Raw genomic sequence first — 12,095 nt, 5'->3', positions numbered from 1 at the left:
TCCCTCTTTATTCATATTGGAATCTATTTGCTTAGTACGCAAACATAAGTCAGAAATGCCAAGTAGGCCGTCTAACAATTATTCACTTCGCAACGCAGTGCATGATCTTTATCTGCAAACTCCTCGGTCCGAGTTAGTAAAAAGCTCTATTCTATACAGAGCCAAAAAGATGCATAATCATTTACCTTTGGAAATTAAATCAATTACTTCTTTTCCTCGATTTCATAATGCTTTGAAGGCATACTTTCTGGAAAAAGCCTTGTACGCAGTGGAGGATTTTTTTCTAGGATAACTTTTTGGGTATCCCACACTGGCTCTTTTTATGTCTTAAAATAGAAAATATATTAGTTTTTTTTTTCTTTAGTAAATGAATTGCACTTTCATTTTGTATTTAATTAATTTACTGTTATTGATTATTGTATTTATTTTTATTGACATTTTATACATCATGATGTATATTGACCAGGTACATTGTTTTTGTGCAGTTTTGCATGTATTTATTTTGTTTGTATATTTTATTGTTATTTTTATTTTGTGTGTTTTGTTTTGTTTTTATATGTTTTTTGTTATTAGCTTTGTCTACAAAATTTTGTAATTTTTTGACAATAAAGCATATGATATATATTCTCAATTTTATATTTTCGTTGATTTTCTTTACATATACCATTGTTGAAATAAAAGATGTATCAGAGTTGTTTAAAATATGCACAATAAAAAATAATTGAAACTTATTCATATATTAGTTTTCTTTTAATAAATACGCCATAATAGGCATAAAAGTTATGCACATGAAAACAAATTAAAGACTTTTTTAATGAGTATTTGACGAAAATATTAAGATTTAGAGTGCATAGGTTGTATAAAAAACTTTATTATAAAAAATATACATTCAATTAAAAATATTAGACCTAATTCAAAATAAGATAAAATAAGATATAGATATTTGTATGTGTTTATTGGCATGTTAAAATTAAAGGCAATGAACTACCCAACAGTATTGCTAAACAGGCAGTAATGAATGGAGTACGTATTACGAAACTATAACTTATATATTATACAATATTATGATTTATTGCTAGTGGCAAAGAGTGGGATATATTAAAAATATAGTCGGAAATATAACAATTTTGCAAAAAAATCGAAAGGGCGTTACGTAAGAGCTAATATAGTTCAAAAACCGATACTTCGAGCTAGAATCTCAAGTAGAATCTTATTTTTAACCTATATTAAGTTCATAGGCGGTCAAGTGTAATTAAATAAAATGCTTTATAATAGGTTTACCTGTTATATTATGAAGCTGGATCATAATAATCATGTTTTATTTGTACGTGATAACGATGGACCATTAACTATAATTAACTTTCTATATAAAGAAAAGTTAAATCTTTAAAAATAATGCTGCTATCCTTATTGACTTTCAGACATAACTATGAAAAATTAGAATAATAATATTTATTTTACTTTTAAATTTTTGCCTATTTACTGCTAGGGTTCTTAAATGCCAAATGAGCCAATTAATGGAATACTATTATTTTTTTTTTAAATCCATCATAGGCATATAAAATATGCAAATATCGCCTTGAAACTTTCAGCTACCTAGTCCTCCAATCATTCATGAATACATGAAAGTTTTGTTACATGACAGATCCATTCATATATTACTTAGGTGGTAACCATGAAATATCTGAATGACATCACAATGTTTTCAAGCCTTTCGAAACTCACTCGCCTAATAGCTCACTAGTATTTCAACATAAGGTTAAGAAACTTCCGAGCAATTTGATACCATTACAGCAAATGAGTTTGTATTCCCAAGAAACCATGATTCCATATCTTGCAACTAGTGAAATTCAATCTCACAATGATTTATAAGGTCATTACCTACAGTATGATCCAAGCTGGATATAAAAGCTGATATACAACATCCAAGTATAAACATTTTGTGTAAAAGCGATCTCGGCAGCAAATACATTTGGAAGAGTTTTTGGATAACGTTATTTATTATGCAGATGAAATTGTTAGCTTTGTTTTTATCTTATGTTGAGTGAATCTCACTCACTAACGATTTACTCATACCATCTCAGGGAATAAATCAGGTAAATATTGCAACAGCATCCATCTTAATAATACTTAATATCTGGGATAATACTTAGACTTAGGATTAACCTGTTTAGGTATTCATATAATTTTTTTTTCAATGCGTTAGGATATTTGATGATAATCAAGGCTTGCATAGGTAGGATAATATCCCTGAAGTAGATTTGTCCTTTATCGTTGTCATAGAGGAGTATCTACCCGCTACTTTCATTGAAAAATGCTTACAAAATACAGATGGATGTAACGGAAAATGGAAAATGCCGTGCAAGGAATCAAACTTTTTTACGAAATCCCTAATCAAACCATACGAATCAAATCAGGAGTTTGAGAGACTATTTTACATCTGAAATGGAACTCAGTATGTATCCATAATGAGAGATGGTAGATAAACGAAAAAGATTATTATAGAATGGCGATTAAGATCCAAAGCTTTTAGAAGTAGAGGCAGACCATCCGCACGCTGGACAGATTACATAAAATGGATCGCAGGAAACTGGATCTAGTATGTACGAGATCGAAATCAATGGTAAACAGTAGTTAGTATAAGCTTACCCAATAAAAAAATGTTGAACAACTCTTTTACTCTTAAGACATAACGTAAACAAATTTAAACTTTTTAGAAATTGTAAGAACATTGGCAGCATCGCTTTAAGTTATTTTAAAAATCTCATCTTGGCTTGCTTGAATACTGACTATTTAATAATGAATTTGTGTCAAGTTTTATCAGCTTCCAACGTTGCCATCTAAACAGATTAAATTTATGTTGTGCCAGTTTTAATGTTATTTATTAATTTATATTAAATTTGTTTAGTTAAAAATAATTTTTAAAATAAAATATCCCGAGTGGAAGTAATCGGGGATTTTACCGGTACAATGAACCGAAATTATAATAGGTAATTAATAAATCGGCGTTCCAATTAGGACGAGGTGCCTACTTAATTAACTTTTCTTTAATCGGATAGGAGGCAAGCGGAGCTTTCATTCCGCCTGCAAGAGTTCCTCGGGGAGTTTCGGGAAAAGTTCCCTTAAAAGCTTTTTTCGGAGGGCCGTTTTACTAAAACGAGCTGCGAAAGTTTTTTTTTTTCACCAAAATTAGGAAAAAAGGGAGCTAAAAAAGTTGCGTTTCTTATTGGAATTCATAAGTATTAAGTTTTTAAGGGCATAAGAAAACCTTAATAGGACAATATTAAAGCAGAACCTTTTAGCCTGAAATATACAAATTAACCATAGACATTTTGTTGATCAAAGAAATTGATCTCAGATGGTTAGAAAAAGTGTGTTCTATTAACAAATCATTCAACCAAAAAAACATTTACATAAATAAAGGCAACGCTCTTATTCTTTAACGAACCTAAAACTTCATATAATCTAATATATTTAGACAATATGTTACAAACTTCCCGAACACCATCGCCTTCTCGAAACTGTTTACGGAAACGGTAACAATGGCCAAAACAACCAAACGCAGGGAACTGCTGTTATAAGGTCCTTATTGTCGTGATTGCATCGGTATAAATATGGGGAGTCGGTCGGAGTTTACCACCACGGTTACAAAGTTACATTCGTAATTGTCCCTAAGTTTCCAGGAAGCGAGCGAAACTCCCCAGCACAACAATGAGATTCACCGAGTCCGGAATAATTGGCTTGTCGTAGTTTTCGTGTTATTAAGGGAAGGGAGTTTCGCACTTTTTGGATATGAGTTTCATTTTTTGACTTTAAGAACTGTTTCTATTAAAATTTGAATTGCGTTATTTAATAAACCATTTATAAAACCCAAAGTAGAATAAGAAATAGGGCATTCAAGTCATAATTTCCAACTAAATTTCCTACTGATACAGTATTTGTTCCCAGAGGAATAAAAGACCTGACTTAGAAGTAGTTTAAGAAGCCATTTAATATGCCTATCCCGGTTTCTTCTTAGAACAGAGGAAGTGGCAAATTTGACTATTGAAAACCATACAGTCACATATTACTGCTCCAGGGCTGGAATTCTAAAATCACGACTTCGAATTCGATCGCGACTCAGTCGTGACGAGAAAGATGATTTTAAATTTCAATCGTCGGCTAAACTCGTTTTATTTGATTTGATTTAGGTTTTTTGGATATATATTTGTTCTTTTCCCTAATATTTGACAGCTGGATGCGTTAATTGTCTTTGCTTTTAATAAACACTAAGAATTTTCATTTATTTTGTTAATTTTCTTCGCCTCCGTGTTTTTTTTATTTAAATAAGTGCCTGTTATTTCTCTAAAATAAAAAAATGTCGTTTAAAACCACCACTACCCATTGGGAAATAATAACTGAATTCATAGAAAATCATAAAAGGTTGTTGTGTTCATCCACTTTTGGTTTTAATATGGCAACATGGGTGCAATCAATAGGACCTATAACACCAGGGAATTCGGATATCTCCATAAATGTTACTTTATTTATTTGTCTCTTATATTTGCAAAATTAATGAATCGGTCAGCAAGGTGATTGTCAATAATTTCAGTAATTTTATAGATCCAACGACTTGCAGTAGTTTCCCTAATTCCAAATTTAAAATCTTCTCGAATGCTTCTTTGGTAACAATCTGTGGCATAAAATCTTGACATACTAAAACTGCCCTCAATGGTAACTCTACTTCTTCTGCCTCTATTATTAACAGAAGGTTGTGATAAATAGGAGGTCAAATTAGATCTATTAGTTGTTGTGTTTAAGAAAGCTTCTTGATATATAAATGAAAAGCATATGACTATTGGTAAACAATCAATGAAACAAATACGTTTAAAAAAGGATGCTGGCACATTATGCACGTATTAAATAAGGAAGAAGCTATATCGTCCACAAATCGTTAAAAACTAAGCAATCCGCAAGACATTCACGATTGAAAATTTTATTTAGAATCATCATTTAGTCATATCGAATAATCGTGTCGAATTAAAATTTTAGAATCCCAGTACAGATTAACTCAGTCGTGATGGCTGTATTATCCTAACCAGACCGGGCGTGCAAGGCAGTAATGTTGAAGGTATTGTGACTTTGTCTAAAGAATAATTGTAATTGCAAGAATTGATAGAGCACCTGAATTTGATCCTAATTTGTTCTAGATATAAACACAAAGGTTCTAGATATAAACACGCCTTGCACTTCATCCACAAAAGTTACAACCGGTTCAGGTATATAATTTTTAATAGTGATTTTAACATAATTTTCGTTACTCATAATCGTAGAAAAGCCACGGTCTCATGTGATCTCATGCATCTCAACTTATATCAGCAAGTTATTAAGAATACAAATAAAATCAATTGTATTTATAACGTTTTATATTAGGTTTAAAAACATATTACACTACTTTACAGATATTTTTTGATCCTGCTCTCTGATCTCTGACCACGTCGCTGTAAATTTCCATGTCCAGTGCTTCCTTCATAAGGTATTAAAATTAAATTTTCTTTTCAAACCTACCAAACCCTCACTAGACGAGGCCTAAAGAGACTTTGCTTCATGTTGGAATTCCAAGATTGGGGTTTTCTAAATGCTCAGATAGAGTTGACAGCATTTTTTGCCTTTTTAATATAACAAGTAAATTTAATAAGTTCTTTGCAATAAAAATACAAATTCAAAAAAATTATTTAGAAATATGAAGCAAATCTTAAATTTCATAAACGACTTGACTAAATGAAAGCAGTTTAATTTTTTTTCTCTTGACGAATTTCTGAGGTTACATTTTTAATTTAATGAACTTAGCTACAACCAAGTTAGAGATACCATTGACTCACTAAAAAATTAAAATAGTTGAGATATTTCTAATTTACCAAGTTGATTGAATTAATAAAAAAATTCATTATTATTCATCATAACTTATGCATCAGAAAAAGCACATTTCCATCTTGCCTTGAAAATGCCAAGACCAAACCAACCCATAAAAATGGAGATAGAAATGACCCTAATAACTGTCGTCCAGCAATAAGTTAACGTGACATATTGTTACTTGTCCAAGGCCTTTGATTGTATGTCTTATGAATATGTGGTTATCAGAGGAAAGAACAACACTTATGGCTAAATATCTGAGGGACAGGGATCTCAGGGAAATAAAGCTGACTAGATCATGTTGTACCTCGAGGGTGTATTTTGGGACAATTATTATTGTGTAAAAATGTTTAAATATTTTAGGTACAATGTAATAATTGTGTTTTTTTTGGGTGGCGCCAACATTTGAATTTTATTTTTTTAGAATTTTTATTAGAAATTTGGGGTGGAGAGTTTTCGGTGCACCACCGAATAAATAATTAAATTTTTAATAATTCTTCAGTTCACCCAAAAACGTAAAATATATCACATCACACATCGCAGGCTCCTTTTTCTAATATATATATTTTTATTTATTTACTATTCTTTTCATTTATTTAAATGTACACTGTTTCATGCCTATCAAAAATGCAAAACACTGCTAGTCATTATTTTACACAAAAAAAAAGAAATACAAAACTGCTCCCTCCACGCTGTTAAACCACTCAAACTACCCCCACCGTCCCCCCGCACACCACCGTTGGCCCTTAAATAATTTAAACGTAAAAATGGAGTCCCGGAAAATCCTTTAAAAGAAAACGCTGCAGTGGTAAAGTGGGAACGAGCAAAAGCAAGAAAAATATATATGTAGCCCCCGGAAGACTGTGGGAATTAAAAATCTGTTGTTTTTCCCGGAACGAGGATCGCGTTAGGGCTTAAAGTGCGAGCGAGAGAGAGGACGCGATCGGCTACTTAAGGAATTTAAAATTCTTTTTCGGAAAAATCCGGGGCGAGTGTGGCACTTACTCCGGGGGCCTCGCAGTCGGATCTATGAAATGGCATTTTAAGTTGGATTAGGTTCGAATTTAAAACGCCAATAACGCCGAAGGCAATAACGGATTTAACGGGCGTTCTTGATCCCGCTCCGGGAATCTTTATACCGTGCGACCCTTTTTAATTAAACCCTGATTTTTGACTTTTTTTTATTTCGAACTTAACGTGAAAATTTTCTAAAAAATTACCATAAAGCTAGTGTATAACTAAACAGACAAAACGGGGGGGCGGAGGGCGAATTGAGCTGCCGCCCCGGCTATTTCCGTTCGGCAAATATTTGTACAACTCCACTCACAAAATTAAGTGGAATTGAAACCGAGCCCAGAGGTAAACTGTGGATACCAAGCCAGACCCTTCGTTTTGACGGCAGTGCTAACAATAGAAATATATGCATGTATGGAAAGGAGGGATTTTTGGAACAAAGAATTGCCTTTTAATACTTTAAGTACAATTTAAATTAAGTCAAATAACCCTTAACTGGTGACCCTATATTAAGTTACACTAGAGTCCGTCAGAACCCTAGCTCAAAGAAGCTGTTGAAATTGAATTGAAAAAAATTGCAATATAATGGTATATTTTAAAAAAACAGCACCGCTAATTTGCATATATTATTTGTTTAAAAAAGTGATTTATAAAGCTTAAAATTCGTACATACAAAAAAATATATATTTTTTTTAATTGAACATGAATTCTATGACAAAACAATCTTTAGTTAATTCAAAATAGCACGTTGTGAACCTAAACTGAGTATATTTTATTTAAAAAAAATATTAAAACGTAAATTTTACATGAAATTTGCAAATAAACAAAATAATGGTAAAAATAATTAATCTCGTTTTTTCTTAGTGCAATTTATACACAATTTTCGGGAACAAACTGGTTTTTGACAATAACTACATAAATATGAAGTCTCGCCTTAATTTTAATGGACATATCGTGCATATTTTCGTATTTCAAGTTTTTCTTCATGTTCAGCAAATGTTTCTTCCTTTTAATTTTTTGATTTGGTTTTGTAGCGTTAGCATTTTAAATTTTCAATGTAAACGTAAAAAAACCAATTAATCTGCTAAATTTTCAATAAACTGAAATCAGCTCCAATTATTTTCCGGTATAAAAATACTTCCAGTAAAAAAATACTTGCTTCAAACAATTTTTTTTCTCATTGATACAGGGTGGTCCAGTTTAAACGTCAGTAATTTTAATACGTGATAGAGAATTTAAAAAGAAATAGACTTTCATTATAAAATATTTCTCAGAAATGTTTAATAACAATGATACAGGGTGTTAAAGTTAAATTTAATTAATTGTTTATTTATCATGACTTTTAAACTACTAGCTCAATTTTAATTAAATTTCATATGCAGGTTATTGTAGTAAATTATCAATTACTGATCAGGCCAATTTTTTTAAAAAATTGGCAGTGGCGTAACATACGGAGGGGACTTGGTTCTTTTTTGTCTTAAATCTGCGAGGTGATAAAATATTTTTTTATAAAAACTGCTGATTTTCCATTTAATTTGGAAAAATTGTCTTGGAAAATTATGATTTAAGGCACTGTTTTTAAAATATCCTACTTTAATTGTACAGAAACGTTAGTTAAAATGCTGCAAAAACTTAAATCATTATTTTGCAAGAGTAAGATTTTTGTTTAAATTAAATAGAGAATCTAACAGTTGACTTTTTATAAAAAAATATTTAATCACTTCGCAGATTTGAGACAAAAAAGGACCAAGTTCCTCCGTATGTTACGCCACTGGCAATTTTTTTAAAAATTGTTTTCATCAGTAATTAATAATTTACTAAAATAATCAGCTTGCGAAATTGAATTAAAATTGAGCTTGTAGTTTAAAAGTTATGATAAATAAACAAATAATTATTCTTAACTTTAACACCCTGTATCTTTGTTATTAAACATTTTTCAGAAAAAAATTATAATAAAAGTCTATTTTTTTTTCAATTCTCTATCACGTAGTTAAATTATTGACGTTTGAACTGGATCACCCGGCATATTTTTTGAAAAACGCTGAAATAGACATTCAGACAAATTATTCGAGAAATATGTGTATACATTTTTAAATTTTTTTGCTAAATTTTGAAGTCTGACTATTTTGTAAAACTATTACGAAAAAAACATTACTTTCCTTGAAAAATAAATTGTTTTTCTCATTACTTTATATATTTGTTGGAAAACTCTGAAACTGTTATATTGGAAACTCTGTATTCAGAAAAATTATTCCAGAAATATGTGTACTAGTTTCAAAATGTTATTTTCAAGTTGAGATTTTGTAAGATTTACAGGAAAAAAATTACCTTCTATAGAAATGTTTTTTCTCCTAACATCCTGTATATTATTTGAAAAATGCTAAAAAAGGTATTCAATAAAATTATTCAAAGAATCCATATACAAATTTTCAAAATTAGATTCGAACTAGATTTTGAGTTATGAATTAGCATTTTGTTCATTTTTTTAGAAAAAAATAACCTTCCTCCAAAATCATTTTTTTTGACATCTACATATATTGAAAAATGCTGAAACAGGTGTCTGCTTAAATCATTTCAAAGAATGTATATATATTCAAATATTTAAAATTTAATTTTAACTTTTGTTTCAAGCAATGAGCTTTTTTTGAATATTGTCCAAAAGAAAATCACTTATAAGAAAACGGTTAAGTAAACTGTCATACATAAAAGTGCATTAAAGATAATATTACCCGCTAAACAAGTAAAAAATAAAAACGTAAAATCCATGACATAAGAAGTGGCCTTTAGACGAGATTTTTAGCGATTTTTCATCATATGACGCTAAAAATAAAGGTTTTTCGCGCGGGCTTGAAAAAATTTATTAGCTGTACTAGTTACGGAATTATAACTAAGTCTGTAACTACAATAAAACACATTTTTATCAGCTAGTTTTTAATTATTTATCGTCTATTATGCCTACGAAGTTATTAAAAATGACCACCTTCGATAATTTCATATTTTTTCTTAAAATGAGTTTCGTACTTTACCCTTTATAATTTACTTTATCCTTTATATCTCTCAATACCAAAAATCAAAAGGGGTCAAATCTGGCGAACGAGCAGGCCAGGTGACATATTTTGTCAGTCTACCTTTTAGAAAAACAAACATGAGAAACTGAATATGACCTAATTAAAACAAATTGAATTCACCTGCCCACAATTATTAAAAGAAACTTCATCAGGAGAATAAATAACGTGTTTTAAAAAATGATAATTTTTATTCATTTTTCGTGAAATCTAGGTTGAAAAATAATTTATTTATCAATAAAAAATAAAAATTAACAATATGGTGACCTGCGCAGCGATTATAAAAAAAACCAATAACATAAGCACCCTAATGCATATGTTGCATAGACGCGTATATCACAGAAACAAATTAAAAATAAATTTAAGAAATATAAAAGAATTGTTAATATAAAAAAAATATTTGTTTATATAAATAAAAAAGTTTTTCTCATTACTTTGTTCATTTTTTAAAAAACGTTAAAATACGTATCCAGTCTTATACGTTTTCAGTTCATTTTGTAAAATTTTTAAAAAATCATTATTTTCCTAATTTTTTTTTTCTCATTGCTCTTTATATTTGTTGGAAAACTCTGAAACAGGTATCCAGAAAAATTATTCCAGAAATATGTGTACCAGTTTTCAAAATCTAATTGCTAATTTTTAAGTTATAGGAATTTTGTAAGATTTACAGGAAAAAAATTACCTATATTATATACCTAATATTTATTGTGTATTTAACGAGTATATTTAATTAAAAAAAAGAGTGGTCGTGTATCATATGTGTCGAAGCCTAGAACAAGTCGAAGGGAAAAAAATGGTCAGAGGAAGATACAGATAATCAAAATGAAGTGTTTTTAATTTAATGAATTTATTACTTGTAACCAACAGGCCCACTTAGACATATTTCAGAGGCTCAATTCATACCCCTAACTAATTGCTCATTAAACAACATGGTTTTCATATACAACGAGCACAAAATACCAACTGCAAAAATTAATTAATGCAATTGCGAAAGTCATATCCGTATATGACTGTCATATGGTAAGGATGAAAATTGCACCTATGCAGAATTACTGAGGGGTTCCATTCCAAAACTCGCCTTATCCATTTTTTGCGAAAAATAAGGTCATGGTGTCTATAGCATCTGTTAATGTCCCTCTATACATTAGACAAACTTAACCATGCCAAAACTCGCCCTTACCTACGGTAAAAGCATAGGAAAAATTTAGTATCATTTCAAAACTTGTCTTATCCATCGCCTGTATCATTCCAAAAGTCGTCTAAGTGACCAATCAGAGCGCAGAATTTTGTTTTCATGCTGGTGGTCGCGTGATATATTTATTATTTTTGCCTCATTTTATGAGTAAATCCTAAGCGTTTGGTCTACGTTTTTAAACAGCTGTTGTAACAAAAATTTTAATAATTAAAACAAGAATGGATAGTAATAATGATTTATTTTGTTTACCCGTGGGACAAGAAAAAGACGACGTCCCAGCGATCCGACAAAATGGAAAAAAAGGTGTTGCAAAATTAAAAAGGTACCTACATTGTTTTCGTTTATAACGTTTAAATATTATTATTTAGATATTTTTTTGTGGGCGTGCTCCATTAAAACTATCAGTTTTTCCAAAATTTCACCATTTATCAGGTAAAACCTACCGCTGTTCAACTCTTACAATGTAAGATATTAAAGAGTTTCATGCCCTATTTTATTCTTTAAAAACAAAGATTGAATAAGACAATTTTATTTTAAAATATATGTCTGTTGAGATCCCATCCAGATCAAGAGCGAGAAAACCTGATTCATCTAGGAAGTCGGTGGCGATCAAGTATTTTATTAAAATACGAGAAACAAAGAATTTCAAAATACAGGTATGTCAAAATACATTTAAAGGTGTTCTGCAAGTTTCTAAGGATCACATTCAAAGAATTGGTTACGAGTTTTTCTACAAACTGGCTTACCACCTAAAGAAAATCGTGGTGGCTCAAAACAAAAACCTATGTATGCCCAAAATAAAAAATATTTATTGAGAAACTACACATTTGCTCTCGTTGCAGTTCTTTAACAGAAAAAATTAAACAAGAAAAGGATAATGACAAACGTAGTCAGCTTCAAATTGAAAAAAGAGTTCATTTCTTAAAAGG

The sequence above is a fragment of the Anthonomus grandis genome, chromosome 17 (assembly GCF_022605725.1).
Source record: "Anthonomus grandis grandis chromosome 17, icAntGran1.3, whole genome shotgun sequence".
Classification (NCBI taxonomy): Eukaryota; Metazoa; Arthropoda; class Insecta; order Coleoptera; family Curculionidae; genus Anthonomus; species Anthonomus grandis.
This window is presented reverse-complemented; position numbering follows the sequence as displayed.